This window comes from Palaemon carinicauda, chromosome 26 (genome assembly GCF_036898095.1).
Source record: "Palaemon carinicauda isolate YSFRI2023 chromosome 26, ASM3689809v2, whole genome shotgun sequence".
In the NCBI taxonomy this organism is placed as follows: Eukaryota; Metazoa; Arthropoda; class Malacostraca; order Decapoda; family Palaemonidae; genus Palaemon; species Palaemon carinicauda.
In genome coordinates, this window is record NC_090750.1 from 37118133 (window position 1) to 37135187 (window position 17055).

Sequence of the window (17055 nt, forward strand, 5' to 3'; positions counted from 1 at the left end):
GAGCAAGTCAGTGTTTGCATCATTTTATCTTAAAGATGTCCAGTCTCTTTACGAGAACTGCTACACCCTGGGACCATTCGTAGCAGCGAGTGCAGTAGTAGGTGAGGGCTCAGCCACTACATTCCCTTAATCCCATAACCTTTTTTAACCTTTCTCTTGAATGCTTTTATTGTTGTTTTTATGGTTGTTACGGTAGGCTAAGAAGCCTTCCGCATCCTTTTGATTTGGCGGGTGGTCAATTCATTCTTGAGAAGCGCCTGGGTTAGAGGTTGTGTAGAGGTCCTTTAGTAGGGGTTGCAGCCCTATATACTTTAGCACCTTAGAGTTGATTCAGCCTCCTAAGAGGAACGCTGCGCTCAGTAAGGAAGACGAACTTAAAAAAGGCAGAGTAACGGTTCAAGTCGACTTCCTTACCAGGTACTTATTATTTCATTGTTATTTTGAGATAACTGATTATATGAAATACGGGATACTTAGCTATCCTTTAATCTTGTACACTGGTTTTCACCCACCCCCCTGGGTGTGAATCAGCTACATGATTATCGGGTAAGTTTAATATTGAAAAATGTTATTTTTATTAGTAAAATAAATTTTTGAATATACTTACCCGATAATCATGATTTAATTGACCCTCCCTTCCTCCCCATAGAGAACCAGTGGACCGAGGAAAAATTGAGGAGGTGTCAACAAGAAGTACTGTAGTACCTGGCCACAGGTGGCGCTGGTGAGTACACCCCCTTCTAGTATTGTGATAGCTGGCGTATCCCTCCCGTAGAATTCTGTCGGGCAACGGAGTTGACAGCTACATGATTATCGGGTAAGTATATTCAAAAATTTATTTTACTAATAAAAATAACATTTTTCCTAACCATAGAAACAAGCTCTTTACACGTGCTGTAATGGCCCTCCATCTCCTATCACCGAAAGTCCTGCCTAAAATTGCAAAGTGGCTTGTTGTGGCTACTGCATGTGTGAGCAGGTTGGTCGGTCCTACCCCCGCTACCTAGCAGTGGGTGGTTTACACCTCGCTAAAAGTTTTACGGCCAGTTTCAGTTGTCGCCAAAATATATCTCCATAGTAAAGAGCTTCGGGTTTATTCGGTTAGGAAATATACATATTATTTCCAAGTTTGTCAGATTACTTTTAAAAAGGTTGTGATATTTTCCATAGCTACAAAACTTTTAAATCCTTCGAAATTACAAAACTTGGTTTACTTGTCAAATCCTTATTTTTTGTTGATGTATTCTGATCATACCCTGATAAATTTTATATGAATATTACACATATGTAAAGTATGCTGTGCTTGATATACTGTACTGTATTTTTGTACTGTGCTTAATATACTGTACAGTAATTTTTTTTTCAGTTTTGGCTTGTGTTAATGATAGAGTTGGAGAGGCATTTGCCTGTGAGTTTGCCCGAAATGGTATGAACATATGTCTTTTGTCTCATTCACTGGAAGAAATGGAGAAAGTTGCACAAAAATGTAAGTACAGTAGTACAGTATACAAAGCATCGATTGTTGGTTCTTACTTTTTCCCTATACTGTACTGTATAGTGTTGTATAATACTTTGTTGATATCTTTGTTGAGGCCTTACCTTGTATTACTGTACTTAGTAATAAAGATAATAGTACTGTAATTGTATAGTAATAGTAATGTCTATCATTTGTTAATTTTTCCTATACCTGTAATCTTCTTCACTGGTAATGGAAATTATTACCTTTCCGTTTGTTTTGCCTTTTATAGTCAAGTGTCCTATGTTCCTATACGTAATACAAACCAACCTTAAGTAAGAGTATGAATTCAGCAAAGCTGGAAACAGTTGTTGACACTTTAAACAAGTTACTGGTAGTTAGTATTAGTAGCTGGCAGTTGGCAGGTAGCGTAATCTTCATTTTGACCTTGGCCACCAACGAGTACTGAACTACTATTTGGCGTCTACATTTGGCAGTTTTAATCTTTTGCTTTTTCTTTGAGTCTGAATATTGATCTGACAGTTGTGTCCGAGGGATATTAAGATTGGTATTATGTTCCCTAATATTTATAATTGTTTTACAGTTCCTGTCTGTTGCTGTCCTGTCCCCTTTGTATGTGGCTAACAACATTAGCCTAAGGAATATTTTTCTTAGACATTGCTGGTATCCATCGGCAGACTGCTGCCGAATGTGAATACCTGCGACATCTTCATACTCAGATTGTTAGGATGTTGACATGAGTCATCACTTTAGCTCTTCCCCAAGAGCAAATTGCATTGAAATTTCCCAGGTTAGTAAACCAGCCATCCTTCCTCAGGATGAGTCTCCTGTTAATGGTCAAAGGTTTGTATTACAGGTAGGAACAAATCACATTTTTTTATCACTTTGTATTATTGCTGTTCCAGGTGTTGAGGTGCCAGTGATGGGAGATGAGAATGAGAGAGAGATTACAATAGAGGAAGTGAGGAGAGCACTAGATGAAACGAGAGTAGGAAAAGCATCTGGTATGGATGGTGTGAAAGCTGAGATGTTGAAGGAAGGGGGTGTGACTGTACTTGAATGGTTGGTGAGATTGTTTAATATGTGTTTTGTGTTGTCAATGGTACCAGTAGATTGGGTTTGTGCATGTATTGTACCACTATATAAGGGTAAGGGAGATGTGCATGAGTGTTGTAATTCAAGAGGTATTAGTTTGTTGAGTGTAGTTGGAAAAGTGTATGGTAGAGTAATGATTAATGGGATTAAGGATAAAACAGAGAATGCTATCTTGGAAGTACAAGGTGGTTTTAGAAGAGGTAGGGGTTGTATGAATCAGATTTTTACAGTTAGGCAGATATGCGAGAAATATTTAGCAAAAGGTAAGGAGGTGTATGTTGCGTTTATGGATCTGGAGAAAGCATATGATAGAGTTGATAGGGAAGCAATGTGGAATGTGATGAGGTTATATGGAGTTGGTGGAAGGTTGTTGCAAGCAGTGAAAAGTTTCTACAAAGGTAGTAAAGCATGTGTTAGATTAGGAAATGAAGTGAGTGATTGGTTTCCGGTGAGAGTGGGGCTGAGACAGGGATGTGTGATGTCGCCGTGGTTGTTTAACTTGTATGTTGATGGAGTGATGAGAGAGGTGAATGCTAGAGTGCTTGGACGAGGATTAAAACTGGTAGGCGAGAATGACCATGAATGGGAGGTAAATCAATTGTTGTTTGCGGATGATACTGTACTGGTAGCAGACACAGAAGAGAAGCTTGACCGACTAGTGACAGAATTTGGAAGGGTGTGTGAGAGAAGGAAGTTGAGAGTTAATGTGGGTAAGAGTAAGGTTATGAGATGTACGAGAAGGGAAGGTGGTGCAAGGTTGAATGTCATGTTGAATGGAGAGTTACTTGAGGAGGTGGATCAGTTTAAGTACTTGGGGTCTGTTGTTGCAGCAAATGGTGGAGTGGAAGCAGATGTACGTCAGAGAGTGAATGAAGGTTGCAAAGTGTTGGGGGCAGTTAAGGGAGTAGTAAAAAATAGAGGGTTGGGCATGAATGTAAAGAGAGTTCTATATGAGAAAGTGATTGTACCAACTGTGATGTATGGATCGGAGTTGTGGGGAATGAAAGTGATGGAGAGACAGAAATTGAATGTGTTTGAGATGAAGTGTCTAAGGAGTATGGCTGGTGGATCTCGAGTAGATAGGGTTAGGAACGAAGTGGTGAGGGAGAGAACGGGTGTAAGAAATGAGTTAGCGGCTAGAGTGGATATGAATGTGTTGAGGTGGTTTGGCCATGTTGAGAGAATGGAAAATGGTTGTCTGCTAAAGAAGGTGATGAATGCAAGAGTTGATGGGAGAAGTACAAGAGGAAGGCCAAGGTTTGGGTGGATGGATGGTGTGAAGAAAGCTCTGGGTGATAGGAGGATAGATGTGAGAGAGGCAAGAGAGAGTGCTAGAAATAGGAATGAATGGCGAGCTATTGTGACGCAGTTCCGGTAGGCCCTGCTGCTTCCTCCGGTGCCTTAGATGACCGCGGAGGTAGCAGCAGTAGGGTATTCGGCAGTATGAAGCTTCATCTGTGGTGGATAATGTGGGAGGTTGGGCTGTGGCACCCTAGTAGTACCAGCTGAACTCGGTTGAGTCCCTGGTTAGGCTGAAGGAATGTAGAGAGTAGAGGTCCCCTTTTTTGTTTTGTTTCATTTGTTGATGTCGGCTACCCCCCAAAATTGGGGGAAGTGCCTTTGGTATATGTATGTATGTATGTATGTATGTATGTATTATTCCTACCTATACAAACCTGAGACCTTCAAGTTACAGTGCTCATGCGGTGCTGCCATTTTTATTTTTCCTGACAAAGGTTTAGCTTCTTCTGGTACTTGCCCCACTGTATTGGCATAAGCGAGTTGATATTCAAGCCTTCCAGGAGAGTTGTGTTATTGCAATAGGCTTGCATTTGGACGTCCCTCTCCCAAAGCTCCTCCTGCTGCTCTCTTGTTCGTAAGGGACACGCCATGTTTTCTAGAGCTTATTCAGGCTATAAGGTAGGCTGCCATCGTTCTTGCTCCAGCTCAATCACCAGCGAAGTTTGGAACCTGTATCTATACCTCTCACAGTGTAAGGTTCTCCTGATGGGTTGAGCCTACCTTTGAACCTTAAGCCTAGGAGTGCTGCCCCCAGGTTTGTCCTCCCGTCTCTTGCCCACTTTTGCCTCCCTGTCACTTGTCTGGGTACCAATAGTATTTGGACTCAAAGGCTGCCTACAACCAGTCTGATTCCATTTAGGAAAACTGGGTATTATCCCAGTTAAAGTGGCTGCGAAACAAAGGCGACAAAGTCCAGTCATGCCTCCTTGGAGACACCTTACACCTTAGAACTAGTAGAGGGTCGAGATCTCCTAGAGAGATTTCTTTTACTTATAACCCCACCTGTCACCAGTTAAGGTAGTTCGTCTGGTAAATCTCGGGAGGCAGAAAAACATCCTAGAAGGAAAAGTGTATTCATCTCAAAAACAGAATCGAGAGACTTGGGGAAGTGGCTTGTCTATTCCTCTCACAAGGCTCGCTACAAGCATATCTGTTGCTTCACCTGTTGGTGCATTTAATTTCCCTGGAGCGTCTAGTACCCAACGGCCGCCTTCGCATTTAGTCTCTTCAGTGACACCTGAAGACCTTCTGCTCTCAACACAGGAACCCTCTAGACCTTTGGGTTCCAATATGGCCAGAGCAAAAGAGGTACTCAAGTTGGTGGGTGTTAGTAATTAGTGATTTGAATATCAAGGGTTGTGTGTGTGATGGGGTGCCAAAAGCTTTTGATGTATACAAACCTGTACATTTGAATGATAGAGATGTGTAGGTGGTTGTGCCTTCCCAGAGAAAGCCAAAACTGCCAATGTGTCATGTTGCTCAATCAATAGGGGGTAAAGGAAATTATTTTAGGATCTGCAAATTTCTTCAGAAGAAAGTAAGAATGATTGCACCTGGAGAGATACGGTATCTCGGTTTGGAAAGATTAGTTATCTCATACATGCCAAATCATATGCAAATGCCATTGTTTTATCCAATTTAAAGACAATTAGCAATGATATAAGGTTGGATATCAAAACCCGTCTAAAATTTACCTATGGAAGGGGAGTAGTTTTTAATAGAGACCCATATGAATTTACGGAAGAGGAGATACTGGCAATGTCCATGAAGAGTATGGATAGGGCATAAAGTACCTGGAACATAATGATTATCCTTTCTTTCCAGAATGCTGATGCACCTTTCCACATTGACAAAGAAAATGAAAGGATTAAAGTTCAACCTTTCAAGCAGAAGTCATTGCAATGTTTTAATTGCTTTAGATTTAGGCATCTTTCCAAAGTTTGTAAAAAGGAAAAAATGTGTAATACTTGTTCCAATCTTAACCATGGAGAATGAACACTTGAGGCAAGGTGCTTGAACTGCAACTCTAATCATGAATCTACTGATAGGAGCTGCTAGCTATACAAGATAGAAGAAGCTGCCCTCAATAAATCCAGTATTGAACATGTAAGCGTAGAGCATGCCAAGAGACTTGAATAAATCAACTAGCTATGCAAAGATATTGAAAACAGGAGGAAAAGTTCCTGAGGAGACATCTAACCTACCTATTACTGTGAGTACTTCTTGAAAAAGAAATTCACCATCTAGTGATAAAGCCCTACATGATGAGGCAGGAATATCTCCTCCTAAAGATTTGCCACTGTGTATTAACAATAAGACATTTAGTCAACAGTCTTGATATAATTAGAATTACAGTAAGGTGCTTCCATTTAAGGTATCATCTATGCCTCCATGGAAATTACCAGAGGTATCTTTTTGTAAATACTTTATTGGAGTTCAGAAGAATGTGACTGACTTGGATTCCAGGTCTCTTTTTATGGAACATGTTGCAGAACATAGGGGATCGACTTTTATGTATACTGAGGGCTCTAAATCTGATGCTGGCGTTGGATTTTGAGTACAAAGTAATGATTTTAATTGTGAAGGTGCCCTTCCTCTAACAGCTTCCATATTTACTGCCGAACTGTATGGCATACTAACCGCTATTGAGAAAATAGCGTTGGAGGAAGGTAATTTTACCATTTTTAGTGATGCAAGGAGTGTCCTTCAAGCTTTAGAAATTTTCAATTCTAGTAACCCTCAAGTTTTAAAGATTTTAGAATGGCTTTTTATTATTGGACGGAGAGGTATAATGGTTTGATTTTGTTGGGTTCCAGCACATGTAGGTATGTCTGGGAATGAGTAGGCAGATTTACTGGCGAAGAATGCTGTATCCGAGTTGCTACCAAGAAGGTATCCCATTCCCTGTAAAGATTTCCTACCTACCATTGAGAAATTGTTTTGCAATAATTGGCAACAGCACTCTGATAGCCAAGATGGCAATAAAATGAGAGTAGTAACAAATGTCATGATGCCCTGAAAATGGGAGAAGTCTCCTTTTCGTCTCCGTATTGATCACACTCGGTTGACACACGAGTTTCTACTGAAGGGCCAACACCAACCGTATTGCGATGACTGTTTAGTACCTTTAACAGTGAGGCATTTGGTATAGTAACTTAAGAAATTGATATCTGTTTGAGGCTCGAGATGAGGATGGCAAGTTCATCCTAGCCAAGATTCTTGGACATGTGTCCTACTATGCGAGCGGCATTTTTAGATTTATTTCAGAAGCAGGTCTTTTGAAAACTATTTAACTTCTATAACGACATTCAACTTTTATGGTTTTAATTGAATATTCTTTTATTTTTTATATAAAATAAATGATATCAGCGTCAATGACCTTAGATGTCAGGATGCCTGAAAACTTTCAATCAATCAATCAATCTTACATGCCTCAAGCTCTGACCATGTTGGCATGTCAGAGTCAATCCCAGGCTCGAAAACTGACTGCCTTGTCCTACGCTTTGTTGCTTGTACACCTCTGTGGCTGTCATGCAAGTGGGACAAAGGGCGGTGACGTAGGGCAGCAGGAACTACAACTCTTGCTCCATACAAGACAAAGACACCATTGGCATAAAGATCTCCACGTAGTTTCCAGTATGGAAGTACAGAATTATGAAGATCCTGTTGTGACACAAGTCGACGAGTATATGCAGGATCTGCTCTTGCTGCATCATGAAGATCCTGGTGTATCCTGTCTGCATCCTAAGCTGAAGACTCTTCTGAAAGAGTAACAGTCTTCATGGCTGTGACAGTTCGGAGATGAGCGCCAGAAGAAACACCCGAGATCTCGTCCTCCTGTGTGGGGTAGCTGACCAGGGCTTGAGACAATGCATCTGGAATGCAGAGCAACTTACCAGCATGCCACACAACTTTAAAGAAGTAAGGTGGGATCTTCTCCTTGAGGTGTTGGAGACGCAAGTTTTCAATGGCGTCTCGCGTGTAACTCTTGAAAATTGGTATAGGGGGCCGATGATCCTTCATCAGAGTTAAGTGTTGTAGGCCGGCTAGATACACCCTACACTTTGTCATTGCCCAGACAACGGCTAGCATCTCGAGCTCGATGGTGGCATAGCATATGTCTGCATCGCGTAGAAAACGAGAAACACACTGAACTAGACGCAGGTGTCCATTACCGTAGTCCTGCAGCAGAGCATATCCAATGCTGTTGAGGCATGAAGCATCCGTTTGAAGAACAAGTAGGTCTGGGTCAAAGAGGGCGAGAACTGATGGACAGGTGAGAGCTAACTTGACTCGTTGAAATGCTTCATCATGGTCGGAGGTCCTGACAAATGTGCTCTTGGGGCTCATCAGAGGGCGTAGAGGTTGGGCAGCAATGGGGATTTCAGATGTAAACTCTGCTAACTGGTTGACCAATCCCATAAATAATCTGAGGTCCATCAGGTTAGCAGAGGTTGGGAAATCCTTGATGGCACTTACTTTCTGCTGATCAGCTGAAATGTCATCTCCTGATAGATTGTACTCACAGAAGTTCACAGACCACAAATTTATTCTTGTTGAGTGTGATCCCAAACTTGCGGCACCTGGTGAGCACTTCATGGATACGATGAAGGTGTGTAATGTAGTCTTCATCGTAGAGGAGAAGGTTGTCTATGACCTTAAGCGCAAAATGAATCTGTCTTGGAGTGTGGATGGCAAAAGGCACTGCACCATCCTTTAGGTGGATTCTCATGGGAGGACCAGTCATTGGCTTGAGAGGAGCTGTTTTCAAATCTTCTTTTGAGACCAAAACATCTTTAAATTCTTGAAGAAAGTATTCCTTGGCTGTTGGTGATGTGGTTACTAAGAAGGGTGGGTGTTGGTGATGTGGTTACTGAGAAGGGTAGCTCCTAACATCTGTTTACATGTTTGACCTCCAAAATAGGTTTGGGGAAGTTTGGAGATATTATGGCCAATTCCTGACAATGACCATTGGATAAAAGTGGAACTTCCACATTTTTGTGAACTTGAATCTTGGCATGACAGGATCGCTTGCCTAAGGTATGGGTAGCTTGTAATATACGTAGAGCAGGTGACATCAGAGATCCATCAACGGTGAACGTCACATTCGGTAGAGGTGATTGCAAGCAGCTCCTGAAGATACCCATTGTGTCAAGGTGTTGCTGTTCGATAACAGTGACTTCGGCCCTGTGCCCGGCAACATCTTGATGCGAGCCTTGATATCGCCAACAAGATTGCTCAGATAGGTTTGAGCATCTTGGAGATGGCGTAAGGCGATATTAAGCAACGATAGTTGGTCCGTAAATCTTGTGGTTTGTTGGAGAAGCAACGATAGCTGGTCCGTAAATCTTGTGGTTTGTTGGAGACTATAGAGGCACCACTGTTGCTTGAAGATCTGTCTTGATGACCATTTTTCTTGTTACCCTTGTAGCATTTATTGAAGTGTCCAATATGGTTACAACGATGGCAGTGGATTTTGCTGGCAGGACACTTCAATGTCCTGGACCAATGACCAACACAGTCACAGTTTTTGCAGGTACTTTTGGCAACGGGGCATTTATCCGGTTCGTGTTGACGGGCACAGTACTAGCTTAAAGCAGCCAACTAAGAGGACTTTGGCAAAGGTGGAGGCTTTCCGCTTGGCTTCTTACTTCTCTTGTAGGCGGAAACAGCACACAACTGGCTGGGTGGCCCACTTATGGCAAAAGTTGCTGTTTTAGCTGCCTCATACGATCGACAGGCGGTGATGAAATCTTGTAGAGGGGAATTGGCATTCAAGGCAATCAACTTCTTGACTAACTCTGCATCTTGGAAACCCATCAAGATAATCATTTTCAACTGGGTCTCTTCACATGCAGCAGCATTACCTGGGCACAAATCAACTTCTTTTGCAATGCGACGAAGTCTCGCATAGAAATTGGCAAAAGATTCTCCTTCCATTTGCTTACAGCTAAGCAACTCTCTTTGGGGAAGCACTTCATTCCTGAAATTCTTTATATGCAATTGTAGAGCATTCAGGACTTTATCTACAGACTTATCTGTGGAAGGAGAAATTTGTAATGTGTGTTCGAAAACATGCTGTGTTTCAAGGGTTAAACGCATCCTCGTGAGGATCATCTGTTTTTCATGCGAAAGCTTAGAAAGATCCACCATGACGGCATAGTCACTTCACGGACTTCTCCATTCCCTGAACATTTGGAATGTTGCATCTGCTTTCAGTGGGAGTGGCGTTTGAGCCGTTGCTTTCTGTGGAGGAGGGAGAGCAGGTTGATTGAGTCCGAAGTTGTCTCTGTGCCAGGTGTAAGAGTACCTGGATGAGAATGGATGATAGGTGCAAGTATTTGAAAGAAGAGAAGAAGAAAATGCAAGATTTACTGCTCTCAAAGATCATCCTCTCTTCGGCGAATCTCTTCTCGTTCCCTTCTTTTTTCTTCACATTTTCTTTCTTCATCTTCCCTTCATCTTCTTTTATCCTTGTACAAGCGAGAATCCTCTAAAAATCTATTCAAAGTGAGGAAATCTGTCCCAGTAGCTTGAGAGGCAGAATGTGGATGAAAGTTGGGGCTCAAGATAGGTGGGGAGGGAGAGGCAGTGCGCTCCAACACTCTCCAGTACTGTTGGTGTGGGCATCGTCAACATTGTGGGCACCCACATTACTGAATGGTCCCTGTTTTGCAGTCTCTTCTAACTGATCTGTAGGTCTATCTCTTGAGGCCATAATTAATTACAATATGCAGTGAGCAAAAGGACAGTTGTAACAAAATTATTAACAATAAACTCGGACTGTTTTAACCCTGGATAGGTACGCTCCTCGGACACCCCTTTAAGGGTATACTCGGACGCGAACGACCCCGACGCCAAAAAAAATTCTTGAAAAATCAGTTTTTGCAGTAACCTCCTTTTTTCTTTTGCCAAAAAAAACTTCAATGAATGCTTAAAACAACTGTAAAGATAAATACTACTCATCTGCAGAAAAACTATTTATTATGAATATTTTAAAAAATTAAGTAGAAAAAAAAAGACCTGACATAAAAATTCATAAAAAAAAAGTTTATACATATATACACAAATCCTTTTAGGAATTGATTCTTGAATGTTTAGGACACATCTTGATGTATTTTGGTTGAAGTCAGACCCATGGAGGTGAAGATCTGAAATGAGAAAAAAAGGGTAACTTTTTTTGGCCAAAAAAATTTGTCCAAATTTCATGAATTTTTTTGGGTACCCAAATGAAATAGGAAGTGGCTAATTTTTTTAGGGAATAAACATATGTTATCCTAAAATAGAAATATGTAAAAAAATCTTCATTATTTTGTAAATTACATTTATATCAGGGGCCATATATAAAGGTAATTTTTTGAGTACTTAGAAATTTCGTAAAAAAATACATATATTTAATATATAATATGATATTTATGCAGGTAAAAATATACCAAAATATCACAAATTCTATAGGAAACAAGAATATATATAGATAGGGCAGCTTACGCTTCGGATATGTCCACAAAATGGCCGCCAATCACACTGACTCAGACTCCCTAATCTGCCACTTGAAATGTAGGAAGGGTATGTCAATTTCAAGGTGTTATTTACTAATCTAATTATTATTGGATATGCATAAAAATTGTATGGTGGGTTGCTGGATAATTGTCGATTATTTTACGACTATAAAATTAAAATTCTGACCCAAAAAATTTTTTTTGAAGGGAAATAAAAAAAAAAAAAAAATGTAAAACAATATAATATTTTAGCTAAAAAAATTTGATGATATTCAATCAAAAAAAAAGTAAACAAAATTTTCCGACAAATAAACATCTAGAGGAATCATTACTCTGTGATAGTTCCTTAGTACGTAGTAATTTTGAAAGAATTGGGAAAAAACGAAAAAATGGCAATCACCGGAAAATCGAACACATACCTATATATACGCCATATCTGGCTAACAAAAAGATAGGCATGGGTAGCCAGATATCTAGAAACACTTTCCAACACTATAAAAATATAAGTTTTGCGACACTACTTGCCAATTCCTTACGGTAACATGACTAAGCGAAAAAATGCAAAACAAATAAAAAGGGGCACTCGCGGAAAAATGGCTAACATTCTAATATACGGCATTTCAGAAAAAAAAAATTCAGCCACGTGCTAGGCAAACCATCAAGGCACATTTTCCGACAAATAAACATCTAAATGAATCATTACTCTGTGATAGTTCCTTAGTACGTAGTAATTTTGAAAGAAATGGGAAAAAACGAAAAAATGGCAATCACAGGAAAATCGAACACATACTGTACCTATATATACGCCATATCTGGCTAAAAAAAAAAAGATAGGCATGGGTAGCCAGATCATCTAGAAACACTTTCCAACACTATAAAATTATAAGTTTTGCGACACTACTTGCCAATTCCTTACGGTAACATGACTAAGCAAAAAAATGCAAAACAAATAAAAAGGGGCACTCGTGGAAAAATGGCCATTCTAATATACGGCATTTCAGAAAAAAAAAATTTCAGCCACGTGCTAGGCAAACCATCAAGGCACATTTTCCGACAAATAAACATATAAATGAATCATTACTCTGTGATAGTTCCTTAGTACGTAGTAATTTTGAAAGAAATGGGAAAAAACGAAAAAATGGCAATCACAGGAAAATCGAACACATACTTATATATACGCCATATCTGGTTAAAAAAAAAATAGGCATGGGTAGCCAGATCATCTAGAAACACTTTCCAACACTATAAAAATATAAGTTTTGCGACACTACTTGCCAATTCCTTACGGTAACATGACTAAGCAAAAAAATGCAAAACAAATAAAAAGGGGCACTCGCGGAAAAATGCCCAACATTCTAATATACGGCATCTCAGATAAAAAAAAAGACATGCACGTGTTAGCCCAACCATCAAGGCACACTTTCTAACACATAAACATGAAAAAAAAATCAATAATATACGGCAATTCCTTACTACGTAGTAAATTTTTACAAATATTGAAAAAAAAACAGAAATTGGCAACCGCAGTTAAATACCCAATATACCAATAACTACGTCGTATCTGACAAAAACAAAGTCATGCATGGGTAGCCAGATCATCTAGACACACTTTCCAACACTAAAAAAGCAAAAGTTTTACGACACTATTTCGCAATATCTTACGGAAAAATGACTTGGCAAAAAAATGAAAAAAAATGAAAAAGGGGTACTCGCGGTAAAATGCCCGACATTCTAATATACGGCATCTCAGATAAAAAAAAAGACATGCACGTGTTAGCCCAACCATCAAGGCACACTTTCTAACACATAAACATGAAAAAAAAATGAATAATATACGGCAATTCCTTACTACGTAGTAATTTTTACAAATATTGAAAAAAAACAGAAATTGGTAACCGCAGTTAAATACCCAATATACCAATAACTACGTCGTATCTGACAAAAACAAAGTTATGCATGGGTAGCCACATCATCTAGACACACTTTCTAACACTAAACAAGCAAAAGTTTTACGACACTATTTGGCAATATCTTACGGAAAAATGACTTGGCAAAAAAATGAAAAAAAATGAAAAAGGGGCACTCGCGGTAAAATGGTCCTCGTGGTGATGAACGACATTTTAACTAAAAAAAAAATCATGCACATGGTAGCCAAACAATCCACCAAGACTTTCCACAACTGATAACCTATACAAGTTGCACCATTCTACGACAATTTCATAATACGTAATAACTTTGATAATTATGCAAACTACCTTAGAAGGGTAAACTCGGTCGCGCTCGACCCCGACGCGTCTCAGAAATCGGGGAAGGAGTACAGCTACAGCAATGCACATCTGGACACTACTAGAGCGTGTAGGGGAGACACCTCCTGCAGGTCGATCACCCACAAATTCAGTCACGGGGGTGAGTCACGTGAGAAAAACCTGTTTTTTTTTGACGCTCGGGGTCGCGAACGACCCATCGTACCTATCCAGGGTTAAAAAAGTCAAAACTAATAAGAACTAATAAGAAAAGTTCAATGAGAAGTGAGTGTGTGCATGTATGAAGAATACGTCAGGCTGTGAGTGTAGGGGAGCAGCAACTCTCTAGTCTCACTTCAGGCAGCAGCAGTCAACAGTCACCTCCCGGCTATGGTTGAGACTGGATGTGGTTACGCATTCTCTGACCATGCCACCAGAGAATATTTGCTTGCTTCCTTGAAATAGCACAGCAAATAACAGTACACTAGGATCTATAAAAGCACAATGCACTGCACAACACTTCACAGTTCAATTGCATCACTACACTGCACATAAAATAAATTGAATAAAACCACAAAAACATTATAATTGAGCGTCCATTAATGGCGTTGACCGATTCCTATTGTCTACGTCTTGAAAGAAACTTCTCTAAATACAACACTATAAGTTCACTGCCCCATGTACGTGCTTGTAACTTCTTTAACCTTAATAGGTGGAGCAAGGATACAACTTTAAAAGTAGGTTCTTAATGTCTATTACGAGAAAAATAAAAAATCCGTGGGAACAATGGAAAGATAACTTAACAGTAAGAGATCAGGACAAACAAGACAGTGCATCATGGGAAAAATGAGTAAGTGTTGCCAATGCTTATTCAATGTTGCCATATCTTACTATTAAAACATGAATTAATCTGCTGATATGCAACACCTGGAAATAATGCTTGAAAGCATATAATATAATACATGGTACATATAGAATGATGACAATAATAATGAATACTGGTACATGTTAAATGTGTCTTTTCATGTACCTACAAGCAGCAACAGCCCACCCCCGGGTGTGCCTTGGCTTGTTGTCAACGCGGGGGGAGACAAGGTGACGATCACCAAAACACCATCTCTGCATAGATTCACAGAGTCATCAATTGCGCTCTGAATCCAGATCCTCCTTCAACACTTCAACCCAGAGCTCTCGATGTCAGGGGCATAGCTATGTCCCTGGCGCAGGTTCTTACAAGCAAGGGTGTGAAAGCATAAGATGACTTTCAGAGCCTATTACTTGCAAGACATGACCCACAGGAGCTTGATACAATCTCTATCGGTCCTGTGGTGGCTGTACAACAGCTGGTTGAATACCTCAAGCTCATTATTGGACAAGTAGCAGAAGGTTGAGGGCACTGTTGCCCAATTTCAGTCTGGGTTAATGAAAAGGAATGACTGACACTTTTCTTTTATTCATCCTCCCCTCTCATGGCCAAAGCAGCAGCCTGGGTTCTCTGCGCAAGCTGACCTCAACCACTGCAGGTAAACCATGCTCCCATGTGTACCTAGTATTGCGTCCATACTGTTGCATCCCCACATCCTGTCGAGGTGGTATTGGGAAAGTCTTGATTACCACAGTTATTTCCTGTAAAGATTCAGAATAACTTTTACTTTGACAGTCATCATGCTTATATCAACACACAGCTTGCGCAGGCCGCAGATCTTGTGTAGCAAGGTTTAGCGAGGTGTTTGGGACTCGTTATATTTGGTACCAGCACACTCAAGATAAGGAGCCCCTGTGTAAAGCCAAAATCCAGATGGGCAGGGATATCCACATTCCTAATGTGTAAGTCACCCCTAATAAATAGCGTAGGGTTGTATTCCAGTTACGGAACAAATGACAAATTTGGAGATAATTTTTATTTTTCCTAGCAATACAAACCTTTTGCTATTCATACAAACTCCCGCCAACCCTATCCCCCTTGAAGTCCTACCTCCAAGCAAAGTGAGCTCGATCACAGGTGTGTGAGTGGCAGGGGTAGTGAGCTACCCCCTGTACCCCCTGCTAACTAGTGAGTTGGGTAGTTAACTCTCTAAATTTTAATGGCTCGTCCTTTCAGCTTCGCCGAAAGTAATACCCCTAATAGATAGTTAAAAGTTTTTATCGTTAGGAAAAATATAAATTATCTCCAAATTTGTCATTTTTAGATTTATGTCAGAAGCAGGTCTACTGAAAGCTATTTCAATTTTATGAGGACATCTTTGCTTTTATGATTTTAAGTTGAATATTCTTTTATTCTTTATTTATAACAAATGACCTTTGATGTCAAGATACTAGAGAGCTTTAAATCAATCAATCATTTAATCAGAATCTGGCTGTAGCATACTCTAGGTTCAGCCCTTCCAGATTTTGAGTCTTTGGAATATTAACCGATGATCCATATCATATGTTACCATGTCCCGAGAGATTGCTGATTCTTTATCTCAAGCGCACATCCGAAGCTCATACACAAATCGGGTGTCTGCTTGTGAGTATGGGCAGGGTTAAGAGGTGAGTATCCAAGAACATGATCTCCTCTTGGATTTAGCAGGTCATCGACCATGCTTTAAATTCTGACTTCTATTCAGAGAAGAAAATCCAGGGCTCATAATGTTAGGGGCATAAGTACATCCCTAGCATTTAAAAGAAACTTCTCTGTGGCATAGGTACTTCAAGTGAGTTTGGCTAAGGTAAATAATCTTCACTGCCATTATCTGCTATACGTAACCTAAAGGAACCTATATATCTTTACTGTGTCCTATGGTAGCTGCTTAACAAGTGGTTTACCTACCTCAGCTCCATTACAGGACTTGTAGCAATCAATCGAGCACATGTGTTGCCCGTTATTAGTCTAGGATGAATGGATAGAATGCCTGGCATTTTCTTCCTTCATCTTCCTCTTTCTCTTGGGTAACAACATCTGGTGGACTCTGCAAGCTGGCCTACCTCCAGCTTGTAGGGTTTGAACTATCTGATACCTTATATTTTGTTATCTCCTCAATCTCCCTATAATAAGGAGTCAGGGAATGCCTAGGTTCAAGTTGAGGGTGGGAAATATCACTCCTTACTCTCACTTGATCAAGTCACAGTGCTTGCTTTCCACTCATTCACCATGATTGCCCAAGTCATCAGACTACAGCAATGTCAGGCTGAGAGTTTCACGAGGTGTTAGGGTACTTCTTTCACACTTCACCAAGCTCAGAGTTGTACCTTAGGTCAAGTTTCCAGTCAGTTAGTGTTTGGATTTCCACTTATCTAAGAATGACTTCCCATAGTAAAGAATGAAAGGTTTGTATTTGTGTTGGAATAAATGACAAATTTTTATAGAAACCTGAGTTCTTTACTCATACTTCTCCTGCTATCACCTATCCCCCAAGAAGTGCTGCCTGCAACTAAAAGTGAGGAATCTCACTGGGTA

General features: G+C 40.2%; 1 pseudogene; it reads left to right on the top strand.

The window, feature by feature from the left end:
• Window positions 1-17055, top strand: part of LOC137619490 (inactive hydroxysteroid dehydrogenase-like protein 1) — a 74128-nt pseudogene that overhangs the window by 13108 nt on the left and 43965 nt on the right.